The following is a 17,650-nucleotide window of genomic DNA, read 5'->3' as shown; positions in this document are numbered from 1 at the left end:
TGCCATTTGCGTTCCTTATTTGGACAGGGTAGTCTGCGTAAAGATTTACGTAGACTACGGCGAAAATAAGGGAACGCTATTTGCGTTGCCCTTATTTTCGCCGTAGTCTACGTAAATCTTTACATAGACTACCGGGCCCAAATCAGGAACGCAAATGGCGGCGCCCATGGGCGCCGCCATTTGCGTACACGCTTTTTTCCCCCCAAAAGTCACCTGTGATAGGCTACGTGACGATTAATGTAGCCTATCATGGCTGACTTTGGAAATCTAGCTGTGATAGGCTACATTAATCGTTACATATCCTATCACGTTTTTGCTTTTTTTTTACTTTTTCTTTCGTGGCCGGGGAGACGGGGCGCTTCTCCCCGGCCTGAATTTCGGCTGGGCGAGGCGGGGTGCCTCCCCCCCGGCCTGAATTTCGGCCGGGCGAGGTGGGATGCCTCCCCCCCCTCGCCTGAACTTCGGGGGGAGAAGCGAAGCACCTCCCCCCCACTGCGAAAAAAGCTGTGGGACAAGGTAAGTCCCTTTCGTATATCCCTAATAATGAGACATTTAAAAATTTATCTACCTTTTTTCTTTTTGTCAAAATCTGATGATATTTGCGGACTAGGGATGTACGAAAGTCACTTACCTTTCACAGATTATGTTGATGGTGGGGGGGAGGCGTTCCGTCCCTCCCCCCCGGAATCCTCCGTGGCCGGCTGTGCTCCGTGGCAGCTCCGTAGCGGATGCTATGCCATTTGCGTTCCCCTTATTTTCGCCGTCTTAGTCTACATAAATCTTGACGTAGACTAAGACGTGCCAAAATAAGGAACGCAAATGGCGGCAGCCATAGCCACCACCATTTGTGTACGCGTGTTTTTTGTTTTTTTTTAAAAGGCAGACGTGTTAGGCTATGTAAACATTTACGTAGCCTATCACGGTTTTTTTTTTTTAAAAAACCTAGCCGTGATAGGCCACGTAAATTTTTACCTAGCCTATCATGTCTTTTTTTTTTTTTTAACTGGAAATGGCAGCGGTGGCAGCCGGTCGGAAGACCGGCCGCCGCCGCACCGCCACCGGAGCTGCCGCTGGAGCCACCGCCGCCCGGAAGATCCACCCCAGGTAATTCTCATCCCGGGGGAGGCATGGGGGGGCAGGCCATTTCACCACCGAATTCGGGGGGCCGAATGCACTGGCATTCGGCCTCCCCAAGATCCGTGGCGGAATTCTCTGACATCTGTATATGAATGCCAAATTTCAGACAAATAGGTGAAGGGATTTTTGTACTGCATGCCTCTACATTTTTATTTTTTTTTAAGGGAACTACATATCAGTTTTTTAATTTCTTGACAGAATTAGATAAAAATTTGCAGTGACAGTTGCCTCTTCTGCAGGGACCAAGTTTGTCAAAGTTATGATGAATAGGTGCAGGATGCTTTGTGCCAGAGCAGTTTTTAAAGTTTAAGGTTTGTTGTTGTTGTTGTTGTTTTTAAGATGCACTTCTGCCCCTACATTTTGTCTTCTAGATATAGTCAAAGGGTCCATAAATTGATTAAATAAAATAAATGAAATACATTTTGGTGGGGCATTGTAATGAAAATGGTAATCAGCGTAGAGGTATGTAGCTCTAGTTAAGAAACCTGCAAAATTTCAGAAGGATAAGTGCAGCATTTTTGTGTGGAAGGAGAATGTTCAAAGGCAGGGGTGGGGGTCAATGATTCACTTCCCTTATTCCCCTTCATGCATTCTGGGCAATTTGTATGAAAATGGCATATGTCATAGAGGAGTCCTAGGCAAGAAACCTCCAAAATTTCATAAGGATGGGTGCAAGGACTAAGGAGTTATGATGAAAGAAATACAGTCTAAGACTTCTTTGTTTTCTGTTCAATTGGCATCAAATCACAGAAAGTTAGGGCTGGATTATGGATGTGGAGAATAAGGTGGCAGAGGCAGAAGGACTTGAATATACAGCATTTTCCAAGCAAGCACCCAATGCTACACCCTCCCAAGTCGCACGGATGCCACAAAACCTCTTTTAACATTCCAGCTCCTTAGAGAGAGAACTAGCAAAGAGCACTAAACACTGGATCAGCACTACAAAATATTACTTCACCATCCCTTCCCCAAAGCACTGGGATTGGAGATCCTTGGTAAAATCATTCACTGTGATTAGAAGCAGAGTCACAAACTACCCCCTTCATGGATCACTGCCTTGTTGTGGCGAAGGGGCTTGTATAACTCAGTGAAGCCATAAGCTATGCCGTGCAGGGCCACCCAAGATGGACAGGTCATGGCAGAGAGTTCTGACAAAATGTGGTCCACTGGGGAAGGAAATGGCAACCCACTCCAGTATTCTTGCCAAGAAAACCCCATGGAACATATCACAAGACTAAAAGAGATGATGCCGGAAGATGAGCCCCTCAGGTCGGAAGGTGTCCAATATACTACTGGAGAAGAGCAGAGGGTATTTCCAAGTAGCGCCAGAAAGAATGAAGCGGCTGGGCCAAAGCCGAAAGGACACTCAGCTGTGGATGTGTCCGGTGGTGAAAAGAAAATCCGATGCTGTAAAGAACAATATTGTTTAGGAACCTGGAATGTCAGATCAATGAATGTGGGTAAGCTGGAGGTGGTCAAACATGAGATGGCAAGATTGAACATCGACATCTTGGGAATCAGAGAACTAAAATGGACAGGCATGGGCGAATTTAATTCAGGTGACCATCATATTTACTACTGTGGGCAAGAATCCCTTAGAAGAAATGGAGTAGCACTCATAGTCAAGAAAAGGGTGGGAAAAGCAGTACTGGGGTACAATCTCAAAAATGATAGAATGATCTCAGTACGAATCCAAGGCAAACCATTCAACATCACAGTAATTCAAGTCTATGCCCCAACCACTGATGCCGAAGAAGCTGAGGTTGATCGGTTCTATGAAGACCTACAACACTTTCTAGAACTAACACCAAAAAAAGATGTCCTCTTCATCATAGGGTTTTGGAATGCTAAAGTAGCAAGTCAAGAAATCACCAGGATAACAGGCAGGCATAGCCTTGGTGTACAAACTGAAGCAGGACAAAAGAGAATAGAGTTTTGCCAAGAGAACACGCTGATCATAGCAAACACTCTTTTCCAACTGCACAAGAGACGACTCTACACATGGACATCACCAGATGGTCAATATCGAAATCAGATTGATTATGTCCTTTTCAGCCAAAGATGGAGAAGCTCCATACAGTCAGTCAAAACAAGACCTGGAGCTGACTGTGGCTCAGATCATGAACTGCTTCTTGCAAAATTTCGGCTGAAATTGAAGAACGTAGGGAAAACCACTAAACCATTCAGGTATGACCTAAATCATATCCCTTATGAATATACAGTGGAGGTGAGGAATAGATTTCGGGGATTAGACCTGATAGACAGAGTGCCTGAGGAACTATGGACGGAGGTCCGTAACATTGTTCAGGAGGCAGCAACGAAATCCATCCCAAAGAAAAAGAAATGCAAGAAAGCCAAGTGGCTGTCTGATGAGGCTTTACAAGTAGCTGAAGAAAGAAGGGAAGCGAAAAGCAAGGGAGAAAGGGGAAGATATATCCAACTGAATGCAGAGTTCCAGAGAATAGCAAGGAGAGACAAGAAGGCCTTCTTAAATGAACAATGCAAAGAAATCGAAGGAAAACATCAGAATGGGAAAGACTAGAGATCACTTCAAGAAAATTGGAGATCTCAAGGGAACGTTTTGTGCAAAGACTGGCATGATAAAGGACAAAGAAGGCAGGGACCTAACAGAAGCAGATGAGATTAAGAAGAGGTGGAAAGAATACACAGAAGAACTCCACAGGAAAGATCTGAATGTCCCTGATAGCCATGATAGTGCGGTCACTGAACTTGAGCCGGACATCCTCGAGAGTGAAGTCAAGTGGGCCTTAGGAAGCATTAGTAACAACAAAGCTAGCGGAGATGACAGTCTTCCAGCTGAGCTATTTAAAATCCTAAAGATGATGCTGTTAAAGTGCTGCATTCAATATGCCAACAAATTTGGAACATTCAACAGTGGCCACTAGGGGTGGACGAAAGTGACTTACCTGTCCTCGAAGCTTGTTCGCGGTGGGGGGGAGGCGCTTCGCTGCTCCCCCCACGAAGTTCATGCCAGGGGGTGGAGGCTTCCCGCCTCGCCCGGCCGCGAACTCGAAAGTTTTTTTTAAAAAAACACGTCCCCGTGATAGGCTACGTGACGATTAACGTAGCCTATCACGGCTAGATCTGCAAAGTCAGCCGTGATAGGCTACGTCAATCGTCACGTAGCCTATCACGGGTGACTTAAAAAAAAAAAAAAAAGCACGTACGGATAATGGCGGTCCCCATAGGGAGCCGCCATTCGAGTTCCTTATTTGGTTGCTGTAGTCTATGTAAATGTTTATGTAGACTATGGCAAAAATAAGGGCAACGCAAATAGCGTTGCCCTTATTTTCGCTGTAGTCTACGTAAATCTTTACATAGACTACAGCAACCAAATAAGGAACTCGAATGGTGGCTCCCTATGGGGGCCGCCATTATCCGTACATGCTTTTTTTTTTTTTTTTTTTAAAGTCACCTGTGATAGGCTACGTGACGATTGACGTAGCCTATCACGGCTGACTTTGCAGATCTAGCCGTGATAGGCTACCTTAATCGTCACGTAGCCTATCACAGGGGCGTTTTTTTTTTCTTTTATTGCAATGGCGGTGGCGGCAGCTGGTCGAAAGATCGGCTGCCGCCCCCGCCCAGGACGAACACCCGCCGAACCGCCGGCCGGACCCACTGCCAGGAGGGACATTCGGCAAAGGTAAGTCCCGTCCCGGGGGGGGTGCGGGGGGTGGGGGGGTGCGGAGAATTTCTCCCCGAAACCTGTTTGGGGGGCCGAACACGTTGGCGCTTGGCCCCCCGAAGTTTCGGGGAGAAATTCTCCGCCATCCCTAGGGGCCACAAGACTGGAAAAGGTCAGTTTACATTCCAATTCCAAAGAAGGGCAACGCCAAAGAGTGTTCAAACTACCGCACAATTGCGCTCATTTCACATGCCAGCAAGGTGATGCTCAAAATCCTACAAGCTAGGCTTGAGCAGTATGTGAACTGAGAACTACCGGAAGTACAAGCTGGGTTTCGAAGAGGCAGAGGAACTAGAGATCAAATCGACAACATTCGCTGGATCATGGAGAAAGCAAGAGAATTCCAGAAAAAACGTCTATTTCTGCTTCATTGACTACGCTAAAGCCTTTGATTGTGTGGATCACAACAAACTGTGGCAAATTCTGAAAGTGATGGGAGTACCAGACCACCTTACCTGTCTCCTGAGAAATCTGTACGAGGGTCAAGAAGCAACAGTAAGAACCAGACATGGAACAACTGAGTGGTTCAAAATTGGGAAAGGAGTACGACAAGGCTGCATATTGTCGCCCTGCTTATTTAACTTATATGCAGAGTACATCATGAGAAACGCCAGGTTGGATGAATCACAGGTCGGAATTAAGATTGCTGGGAGAATTATCAACAACCTCCGATATTCAGACGATGCCACCCTAATGGCAGAAAGCGAAGAGGATCTCAAGAGCCTCTTGTTGAGTGTGAAAGAGGAGAGTGCAAAAGCTGGTTTGAAACTCAACATTAACAAAACGAAGATCATGTCATCTGGCCCCATCACTTCCTGGCATATAGAAGGGGAAGAAATGGAAGCAGTGACAGATTTTACTTTCTTGGGCTCCAAGATCACCGCAGACGGTGACTGTAGCCATAAAATTAAAAGATGCTTGCTCCTGGGGAGGAAAGCTATGGCAAACATAGACAGCATAGTAAGAAGCAGGTACTAGGGATGGGGGAGAATTTCTCCCCGAAACTTCGGGGGCCCGAGCGCCAACGCATTCGGTCCTCCGAAGGTTGTTCGGGGAGAAATTCTCCGCCTCCCCGCCCCCGCCCCCCCCCCCTGGGATGGGACTTACCTTTCACGAATGTCCCTCCCGGCGGCAGGTCCCGGCGGCGGTTCGGCAGGTCTTTGTCAGGGGCGGGGGCGGCAGCTGGTCTTTTGACCAGCTGCCGCCGCCGCCATTACAAGAAAAGTAAAAAAAAAAAAAAACGCCCCTGTGATAGGCTACGTAACGATTAACGTAGCCTATCACGGCTAGATTTGCGAAGTCAGCCATGATAGGCTACGTTAATCATCACGTAGCCTATCACGGGTGACTTTTAAAAAAATAAAGTCACCCTAATGGCAGCGTTGCCCTTATTTTCGCCATAGTCTACGTAAATCTTTACGTAGACTACAGGGACCAAATAAGGAACGCGAATGGCGGCTCCCTATGGGGGCCGCCATTTGCGTACGCACTTTTTTTTTTTTTCAAAGTCACCCGTGATAGGCTACGTGACGATTAACGTAGCCTATCACGGCTGACTTTGCAGATCTAGCCGTGATAGGCTACGTAAATCGTTACGTAGCCTATCACAGGGCTTTTTTTTTACTTTTGAAGTTCACGGCCAGGGAGACGGGGCGCTTCTCCCCGGCCTGAATTTTGGCCGGGCGAGGCAGGAAGCCTCCCCCCCCCGGCCTGAACTTCGGGGGGAGAAGCGAAGCGCCTCCCCCCCACCGCGAAGCAAGCTGCGAGACCAGGTAAGTGACTTTCGTACATCCCTAGCAGAGACATCACCTTGCTGACAAAGGTCCGTCTAATCAAAGCTATGGTTTTCCCAGTAGTAATGTATGGCTGTGAGAGCTGGACTATAAGGAAGGCTGAGCGCCGAAGAATTGATGCTTTCGAACTGTGGTGCTGGAGAAGACTCTTACGAGTCCCCTGGACTGCAAGGAGGTCAAATCAGTCAATCCTAAAGGAAATCAACCCTGAGTGCTCATTGGAAGGACAGATACTGAAGCTGAAGCTCCAATATTTTGGCCACCTAATGTGAAGAGAAAACTCTCTGGAAAAGACCCTGATGCTGGGAAAGACTGAAGGCAAAAGGAGAAGGGGAAGGCAGAGGATGAGATGGCTAGATAGCATCACTGATGCAATGAATATGAACTTGAGCACACTCCGGGAGAGAGTGCAGGACAGGAAGGCCTGGCGTGCTATGATCCATGGGGTCATGAAGAGTCAGACACGACTGAATGACTGAACAACAACAACACAAACTACAGTTCCTCCTTCTCTATCTCCCTGCCCTTTCTACCTTAGAGTTTTCCTTATATGGAGAGCTTGGGGAAAAATTGATCAGTTTTTGCAACACGCTGTCTGTGTCTCTGTATCTCTCCAAATCCCAAATCTTCAGGAGTGTTTGGATTCAGATTTGGTATGCTTTGGATTCAATTTGTCCAAATCAGCCAAAATTGGTTTGGGATTTAGCCAAATCCAAAACATACCCTTAACCTGTTGTTAGAAGCAACCTGGGTAGCCTGAATGAAGAGGTTGCTCCACTGGATGGGTGCCATTACTAAAAGGCCTGCCTCCATTCCTGATATATTTATCACCACACACAGAAAGGGTGTTCCCTCTGGTATCTTCAGTCCTACATGGATGGTGTAGAGCAGGGATGGGGAATGCGTGGCTTTCTAGATGTTGTTGGCCTGCGACTACCAACATCCTTCACCATTGGCTATCCTGACTAGGACTGATGGGAATTGCAGTCCAACAACATCTGGAGGACCACACATTCCCCACCTGCATTGTAGAATGAACTCTAGGACATGCCAGCCTTCTTTTTGCAGGCCACTCAGATTGTCACCGAACAAAAGTTATGGTAAGGCTTAGCATAGCAGTATCCTTCCATCTCTGGGCCCAAAGATCTAGCTAGTCCTGAGGACTGGACTTTTGGGACTCTTATAAAAGAAAAATGGATGTATTTGTGGATCAAATAAATATACAGACCATTTTTTTTAAAGTAGTATTTTAAAGAAGAATATTAAGAGGTGAGCATGGACCAGCTCAGCAACTTCCCCTTTCTAACAACAGAACTAACTGAAAACTTCATGGATTTGTTAACCTTCTTTATGGGTTAATACTTGCTCATCAAATGTTTGAAGAATTCTACCTGAAACAAACAAACAAACAAACAAACAAACAGGTCGGGATTGCAGTATGTAAACAGTTTACTTAATTTGGGCAATTTTAAATAAGGAGTCCCATCAAAAATGATATTCCTATAACTAATGTTACAACATATAGCAACCTTGCATAGCTTGCTTCCTTTGCTATCCTCGCCTGAAAGCCAGGTCTTAGTTGTAGAATTACACTGTCACAACTTTGGCTTCTACTGTTACATGTTTCTGCCTAAGCTTTTGGACTGAAAAAATGCCTGGAGTCTTTTGACACAATCTGAAACTAAATCCTAAGACTTGATATACCATCAAGGACCATCTGCTGAGGACAGAGCCAGTACAATATTACTAATGGGGTTATGGCAGTGTTGCAGAAACATTACATCAGTGCTACAGGTAATATATCAGGAAAACATTTGCAGCTGGGATGTTGGACACTTAAAACAATCCCAAAATACATACACGGAGAAAGGAATTAATTCTACTCCCTTGTATAGCATTGCTTGCCTCCCTTGTAGCATTTCCTCCTTAATCCGAATGGCCACAATGTATTCCAAGCAATCAAATGTCACAATATTCAGACATGTTGGAATGTGCACCATGTGGCTTGCCCTGCGCCCCCTAAACTAGGCTGCTGCCCACAGGCACAGTGGAAGGCATCACAGTCACTTCATTCAGCTGCCCATCTGGTTAGCTTCTGGTTCATGGAACGGGGAGCAGCATCTTGTTCTTTGTCTCAGGCAGCAAAATTTCTTTGGCCTGTCCTATCATGACCATAAAATAGGGTTAGTTCTCATCTCTGCCATATATAAAAAAAGGCCTGTAGGTCACATTCTGTCACATTCTTTCAGTGGTGTTTGTTGAGGAAATATATTTTCTTGTAGCTTCTGGGTTTTAGTGGGTCAAGTCTTGCTGAAGGGCCATGTTCTTCACAGAAAACAACAGCTGAATTCTAGCTGCTCAGTTTTCTCAGTGTTCTGTCCTTTGACTAGGCCAGCCTTGCCTTCCCCATTGGCCATGCTGGCTTTAGATTATGGGAGTTGTAATCCAACACATCTAGAGAATGCCAGGTTTGAGAAGGCTGGACTAAGCCAACTTTCCAGCCCACACTAACTTTCTGTTCCATGCCAGTTGGTCACTACTTCTGGTCCAACAGCTGCTTCTGGTCTGATTCAGAGCTGTAATTGAATAAGCTTCCATTATCAGGACAGCTGTAAAATAAAATTAAGTTACAAGCAGGTTCTGGCAGGGCAAAGGTGTCATCAAACATATATCTACAGCAAAATAGTTTCTGCATAAAATCACATTTCTTTCCTGTGAAAAGAAATCACTTTACCTTGAAAGGAAAGTCACTTACCTTTTCGTGGAATCTTTTGTGGTGGGGGGGAGGCGCTCCGTCCCTCCCCCTGGAATCCTCGACGGGGGGGAGGTGATCCGGTCCTCCCCCCCAGAATCCTCGATGGCCGGCTCCGCTCTGCAGCCAGGCCACGGACCAGCCAGCCAGGGCCGTCCACAGCCGGATTTCCGGCCGCGGACAAGCTGCTGCCGACACAAATGCTGTGGATGTAAATATTTACATAGGATAACACGGTGAAAAAAAAGGGATGCAAATAGCACCCACTACGCTATTTGCGGTTCCTTCTTTTTTTTTGCCGTTATTGCCTACGTAAATATTCACGTAGGCTAGAACGGCGAAAAATAGAGAACGCAAATGGCGGCCACTGTAGCCGCCGCCATTTGCATATGCTGTATTTTTGGGGGGGGGGTTAGCCATGATAGGTGTCAGGGTGGAAACTGAGCCCAGAGAACCTCAGAGCAGTTTGCATTCTGAGGAGGAACAGCTGTCCGTGGGAGAGGGGCCAGCTCATCCCTTACAGGCTCAGCACCTGGCAGAGATTCCTCCTGCCAGCATTCCAGAGATAGATAGTGACCTGGGTAGTAAGGGAATGTGGGAGGGGGGCTTCTTAGATGCTCAACGCAGACGCAAAGAGCGACGAGTGATGGAGGGTGCAGAAAGGAGGCGTAGCGCCCATTTGGCACGCAAGCAATGGCCGCCTCCCATGGACCCAAGGGAAAGAGGGAGGATCTCTCCCTAGCCCATAAGTTCTGGGTCTTCAAGTGACTCTCTTTCAAACAGGGATCAACTGACTACTTGAAACTTAGGCTACCCTGCTATTCCTTGCTTTAGTCACTGGTGATTAGCATCTGAAAGAGTCATTAAGTTGTAAAAGGATTAAAGCTTTGAAAAGAAATCCTTTCGTCTGTGTCTTGAGTTGGCTATTGGAATCTACTGGGAGAAGCTGCCAGATAGCAGGCTACATAAATTCTTATGTAGCCTATCACAGCTCGAAGGACGGCAATGGCGGCTGCAGCAGCCCGGCTGCAGCAGCCCGGCCGCGGCCAGCCAGGAGACCAGCCGCCATTGGAGCTGCCGCTGGAGCCGCCACTGGAGCCGCCGCCACAGCCGGTGCCACCGCCGGCACCGCCGGTGCCACTGGGGGGTGGGGGGCAGGAGGCTGTTCCGCCACGGATTCCAAGGGGGCAGATTCTACAGAATCCGGCCTCACTGGAATCCATGGCGGAATTCTCCGCCATCCCTAATATTTCATAGTCTTTTCCAAAAGCTATTTTCAGAGGTAACAGATTCTTCTAAAAATGGAATGGCCGGTGATGTGTCCTAAGTTCAGTACAGGGGGCAGTAGCCAATGCTGCTTTGGGGATGTGCTCTCATGTGAAATGTGCTTTTGCATGAGGAAAGAAAAGGAGGGAGGGACAAGAGCTATTGTACCTTGGCAGCAAAAGTTCACACTTTTTCCAAATTGCTGAGAAGAGCTTCTACTTTCCTTCGGTGCAAATACTTAAAAACAAAACTATAATGGCAATGTTCTTTTTAATAAATGATAGGGACCTCAGATACATTTTCTGGTGATGGTGACAAAATCTAGCACAGATAAAAAAAGAAGAAGCAAAGTTTACACTGTGCATTCTAAGTACACAATAAGGAGAGTACTGGTGTCCAAACCTCTTCAAGTTCAGAACTGCCAGATATCCGGTCCCCCTCCCAAACTGATTATTCAGCTAGTCTTTTATTTATGTACACTAGGGATAGCAGCATATGGTCACTATTATATTATTGGCCTGTCAGATCATAGTGGAAAATTTCCAGATGTGGACTAAAACAGCAAGCATGCTTACTGGGATGTAAGCTCCACTGATATAAATCAAACTTGTTGCCAAATACACAAGTTTTGGTTGTACATTGGCCTGATTGGGTTGGGTACTTTTTTGTAATCTCATTCATCAAAGATGGCCATAGGTATCAACACGAGGTGTTTCTCTTTGGCCAGTTTAAGTCATCACTTTCTCCCAGTACAAGCAGGGAATATTTAATCAGGTTAGCTGTTGAATGACAGAACTGACTAATACCCATTGAGCAGAAGGAGGCCTGCCTGCCACCGTGCTGCTCTTGGTTTGTTGGTTCTCAGCTAGCAGCCAAGGAGTGAAAACTATGTTGGCATCAAAGCAGTAAAGTTTAGCCATGTTCTTGGCATGCAAACAATGTTTTTGAGTGTCACTGGCCGGTGATCTGAATTTAGGGCAGGATTTTGGATCTTTCCCAGTGACACAAGTTTTCGATGAAGTGACACAGATGTGTGATATACTTTCCTTTCAGCTTATGTTCTCCCAGCATTCATTAATACATTCATTCATACCACAGGTCTTATTACATAGTCAGGCTTTGGCATGCTGCATCAGAGCCAGATACAGAACATTTTGGCCCGAGTGAATTCCACTAACATTTCAAGAGCCGGAAAAGGTGCACAAAGGGATACAGCTGCCAGAGCAGTAATTCTTTGCCCGATGGCTGTTTCAGGTGACAACAATGTGATATGCCTCAGTGACTTTGGAAAAGGTGGGATGAGTTGGTAGCACAACAGAGAAAATATTATGTGTTTATATTATTAACTGCAAGGTTGCTTTGGCAATAGGGGTTTACATCACAAGCTCGTTTTTTTTGACAGCTTTAATGCTAATATGAAGCAGCCGAACGTGCTCTCCAACAATTTCAATTAAATAGTGAGGATGTATCTAGGAGGGATGATGATGCAAAACATAGGTAGTGTCAAGTTGTAAGGAGAATTCAGCTTGCTCAAAGAATCCATAAGAGGATACAAACTCAGAACTAATGCTAGATACATTCCACCTGGTTCAGTTTGTAATTAGTTCAGTCTTTTCAGTCTGGAAAAGATGTGAGATATTTCATAGAATCATACAATCATAGAATAGTAGGGTTGGAAGGGGCCTACAAGACCATCGAGTCCAGCCCCCTGGTCAATGCAGGAATCCAAGTCAAAGCATCCCTGACAGATGGCTGTCCAGCTTCATCTTGAATGCCTCCAGTGTGGGAGAGCCCACCACCTCCCTAGGTAATTGGTTCCACTGTCATATTGCTCTAACAGTCAGGGAGTTTTTCTTGATGTTCAGCTGGGATCTGGGTTCCTGTAACTTGAGCCCATTATTCTGTGTCCTGCTTTCTGGGATGATCGAAAAGAGATCCTGGCCCTCCTCTCTGTGACAACCTTTCAAGTACTTGAAGAGCGCTATCATGTCTCCCCTCAGTCTTCTCTTCTCAAGGCTAAACATTCCCAGTTCCTTCAGTCTCTCCTCAAAGGACTTTGTTTTCAGTCCCCTTTCTTGGCTTGATCTTGGCCAGTACGCTGAGAAGTGTTCAGAATTATTCTAAATGTTCTCTTAGATTGCTTAGAAACAGCAAGTTCACCAGGGCCACCACAAGACACATCGTTGCCTGAGGCAAAGGACAAGACAGCACTTTCCATTCCACATACAAAAGCCAACCAGACTGGCAGGTGAATCTTTCTTCAACATTGGTGGTGGGACATTGGAATCTACCATATACCAAGTCAGACCATGGGTCCTTCTAGCCCTGTATTGTCGACACTGACTGGCAGCAGCTCTCCAGGGTTTCAGGCAGGATTCTTGCCACCCTTGCCTGGAGATGCCTAGGGATGGTGGAGAATTTCTCCCCAAAACTTTGGGGGGCCGAGCGCCAACGTGTTCGGCCCCCTGAAGAAGTTTCGGGGAGAAATTCTCCACCCCCCCGCCCCTGCCCCCCGCCCCCCCGGGACGGGACTTACCTTTCCCAAATGTCCCTCCCGGCGGCGGGTCCTGGCAGCGGTTTGTCGGGTCTTCGTCAGGGGCGGGAGCGGCAGCTGGTCTTTCGACCGGCTGCCGCCGCCACCATTCCAATAAAAGAAAAAAAAAACGCCCCCGTGATAGGCTACGTGACGATTAACGTAGCCTATCACGGCTAGATTTGCAAAGTCAGCCGTGATAGGCTACGTAAATCGTCACGTAGCCTATCACGGGTGACTTTAAAAAAAAGAAAAAAGCACGTACAGCTAATGGCGGCCCCCATAGGGAGCTGCCATTCACATTCCTTATTTGGTCGCTGTAGTCTACGTAAAGATTTACGTAGACTACAGCGACCAAATAAGGAACGTGAATGGCGGCTCCCTATGGGGGCCGCCATTTGCATACGCGCTTTTTTTTTTTAAAAGTCACCCGTGATAGGCTACGTGATGATTTACATAGCCTATCACGGCTGACTTTGCAGATCTAGCCGTGATAGGCTACATTAATTGTCACGTAGCCTATCACAGGGGTGTTTTTGTTTTTGTTTTTTACTTTTTATTTCGCGGCCAGGCGAGGCGCCTCCTCCCCGGCCTGAATTTTGGCCGGGCGAGGCGGGAAGCCTCCCACCCTGGCCTGAACTTCACGGGGAGAGCAGCGAAGCGCCTCCCCCACACCGCGAAAAGCTGCGAGACCAGGTAAGTGACTTTCGTGCACCCCTAGAGATGCCAGGGATTGAAACTGGGACCTTCTGCATGCAAAGTGTGTGCTGTGCTACTGAGCTACAATGTCTTTCACTGCATTAATGGCAACAGGTTAGCGTAAGAGTACAGGGAAGGCCATGGGGCACACAAAACTCTGTCCTTCAGTCATGTGCCATTGTTCCACTCCACCTCACTCCCCCATTCCAGCATGTACTCCCTGAGGCACCACCTCTCTTTGAAGAATGGTTGGGACAATCCTGAAGGTGAGGGAGGTTCAATGCCAGCCCTCCCCCATCACCATTCCCTCTTCTCAAACATCTCTTACATAATTTGAGTGGGGCAACTGGCAGTGCAGAGGTCTGGCAGTGGTGGGGCATTTTCCTTATGTTCCTTGTTTTTTCAGCTGCAATGGAGGTTGCCAAGCATTCTGAGAAGCATCCACTGCTACCATGCAACCCATAAAAACATGATCTTATGTTCTTCCTGGCCTACCAGATTGAGCCAAGGGGGATGGAAAACTGCAGCTCCAAGACTTCCTAACAGCATTATAATGCCCTATAGCGAAGGCACCCACTGCTGCTAAACATCCCAGTATCACATCTAGGGATGGCGGCAAAGTCTGGTTGGGGCTCAAGCTCGTGGATTACAGCCAGCTCAGCCCCCTGGACTGGAGTCCACAGACTGCCATACTTGCCTGACTTGGGGCATGCCGAGTTGGGCAAGTGCGGCTGGCCCTGCTGCTCTGCCGAGCTGCCATTCTGCACAAAATGGCAGCTTGGCCTTTTCTGTAAAGGCAGATCTTATGTAAATGGTGGCCATAAAGAGGCCCATTTATACAGCATTACAGGTGTATCTCTTTAGACCATTTAGGCCTGTAATGTTGCATAAATGGGCCTCTTTGCAACTGCCATTTATGCAAAATCAACTTTTATGGAAAAGGCCAAGCTGCCATTTTGTGCAGAATGGCAGCTCAGTGGAGGAGTGGGATGCTGTATGCCAGATGCTGAGCACCTGTGGACCACCTGGCAGCTCAGTATGTGTGGCGAACGGGGTCAAGCGGCCGGTGGGGGCCTGGCAAGCAGTGCACAGCACAGACAGGCATGATTTTCCCCATCCCTAATCACACCAACATGCCTCTTGCAAGGGCAGGGTTTTATTTTTTTTAACTGGCTCTGAGTAGGGGTGAACGAAAGTCACTTACCTTTTCTCGCAGCTTTTTCGCGGTGGGGGGGAGCGCTTCGCTGCTCCCCCCACGAAGTTCAGGCCGGGGGGGGAGGCTTCCCGCCTCGCCCGGCCGAAATTCAGGCCGGGGGGGGAGGCTTCCTGCCTCGCCCGGCCGAAATTCAGGCCGGGGAAGAGGCTTCCCGCCTCGCCCGGCCGCGAACACGAAAGTAAAAAAAAAACAAAAAACACGTCCCCTGATAGGCTACGTGACGATTCACGTAGCCTATCACGGCTAGATCTGGAAAGTCAGCCGTGATAGGCTACGTGAATCGTCACGTAGCCTATCACGGGTGACTTTAAAAAAAAAAAAAAGTGTGTACGGATAATGGCGGCCCCCATAGGGAGCCGCCATTCCCGTTCCTTATTTGGTCGCTGTAGTCTACGTCAATGTTTACATAGACTACGGCGAAAATAAGGGCAACACAAATAGCGTTGCCCTTATTTTCGCCGTAGTCTATGTAAACATTGACGTAGACTACAGCGACCAAATAAGGAACGGGAATGGCGGCTCCCTATGGGGGCCGCCATTATCCGTACACACTTTTTTTTTTTTTTAAAGTCACCCGTGATAGGCTACGTGACGATTCACGTAGCCTATCACAGCTGACTTTGCAAATCTTGCCGTGATAGGCTACGTGAATCGTCACGTAGCCTATCAGGGGACGTTTTTTTTTTTTTCTTTCATTGCAATGGTGGGGGCGGCAGCCGGTCGAAAGACCAGCTGCCGCTCCCGCCCCACTCGAACACCGGACGAACCGCCAGCCGGACTCGCCGCCGGGAGGGACATTCAGGGAAGGTAAGTCCCGTCCCGGGGGGGGGGGCGGGGGGCGGGGGGGGCGGAGGATTTCTCCCCGAAACTTGTTCGGGGGGCCGAACACGTTGGCGCTCAGCCCCCCGAAGTTTCGGGGAGAAATTCTCCGCCATCCCTAGCTCTGAGTTGAACCAGATCTAGACTTCGGTGGTTTTTCTCACATTGACTTGACAGCTGAGTGTATCTGAATGGACTCCTGTTCACTATAGGTTATGGGAAGTGTTCTAAATTCATTCAGAGTACAGGGCAAGAGTTTGGGCAGATTGGATGCTGTGGCTAATTGGTTACGCCAGGGGTAGGGAATGTGGTGCCCTGGAACACCAATGCACCCCTGTACACCTTTCTTGGTGCCTCCCAAGGACCCTTTCCCCTTCTAAAAAACAATGACAACAAATTTAGGGATGTTAGAGAATTCTGCCATGGACTCCAGTGAGGCTGGATTCCTTAGAATCCGACCCCCTGGAGTCCGTGGCGGAACGGAGCAATCCCCCCTGCCACCCTGCGAAACTTCCCCAGGACAGATCTTACCTTGTGTTGGCTGTCCGGTCCATCTGCTGCCCCGGTCTGTGGCCGCGAATGGCTGCCCTGGTCTGCAGCCGCCATTTTCCTCGCTACTTTAGCTGTGATAGGCTACGTAAGCAGGGACTCAAATAGCGGCTGCTACGCCATTTGTGTCCCTGCTCTTTTTGTGATAGGCTATGTAAATATATACGTAGCCTATCACTCCTAACGCAGGGATGCAAATGGCGGCCGCTCGGCAGCCGCCATTTGCGGCCACAGCCCGGCAGTGGACGGAGTTCGGGCTGCTGGCGGCCCCGGCCGGCGGCTCTGCAGACTCGCTGTGGAGCAGAGCCGGCCAGGGAGGATTCCAGGGGAGGGATGGATCACCTCTCCCCCACCGTGGATGCCACAGACCGGAACAAGGTAAAGGATTCATACATCCCTAAACACATTTTCTTACAAGCAGCTGGGATTGCTGTGAAATAGGTTTTGCTTGGTGTTGAAAACTATGTATTCAAAAGAGTTGTTTGGGATGTTGGGGCTCAGACCCCATGTCTGCCTTGTACTCAGTCTTTTGGGCAGGTTACTTGTCCTTTGCCATGCCTCCCATGGAAGCCATTTTGTGGTGTTGCCCAAGACAGTTTCTCAAATTGCAAAATGTGCTGACAGCCCAAAATGGTTGCCTACCCCTGCTGTAGCCCAATCTCTTTCAAAACCTCTAAAACTTAGCACACATGAGTCCATCCGTTCACGTGTGGATAGGAATGAGGAAGAAATGCATTGTTCTCATTGTAATGTAAACTGGCCAAATGTACACTCCTTGAACCTACACACAAACAAGAACACGGTTATACAGTGATAGCTGCATTTTTCTGAACTTTGTGATACAGTTCGCAAATCAAAAGTGTGCAAAGATGTGAATAATCAGGCATGTGCATACAAAAATGGGTATATTAGGTGAATGTACACACAAAAATGCTTTATATTAGTGGAAACCACTTGCAAAAATGTGTACATTAGGAAAAGTGTGTACAGAAATATGTATATTAGGAGAAATATGCGTACATGTTCATGTGAACCTTTAGAAAAAGAAATGTACAAATTGATAAGGAAACGGTATGGAACAGAGTTAATGTTGGGAAAATGATAAACTGAGTAGACTCGAAGTAGACTTGAAATTGGCAGATTTGTCCATCTCTGCATGTGAATGCTTTTGCGTGAG

The sequence above is a fragment of the Heloderma suspectum genome, chromosome 7, assembly GCF_057233095.1.
Source record: "Heloderma suspectum isolate Gila_16-S chromosome 7, 16-S_ref, whole genome shotgun sequence".
NCBI classification, from domain to species: Eukaryota; Metazoa; Chordata; class Lepidosauria; order Squamata; family Helodermatidae; genus Heloderma; species Heloderma suspectum.
The sequence above is the reverse complement of the archived record's forward strand: the minus strand, read 5'-3'. Positions refer to the sequence as shown.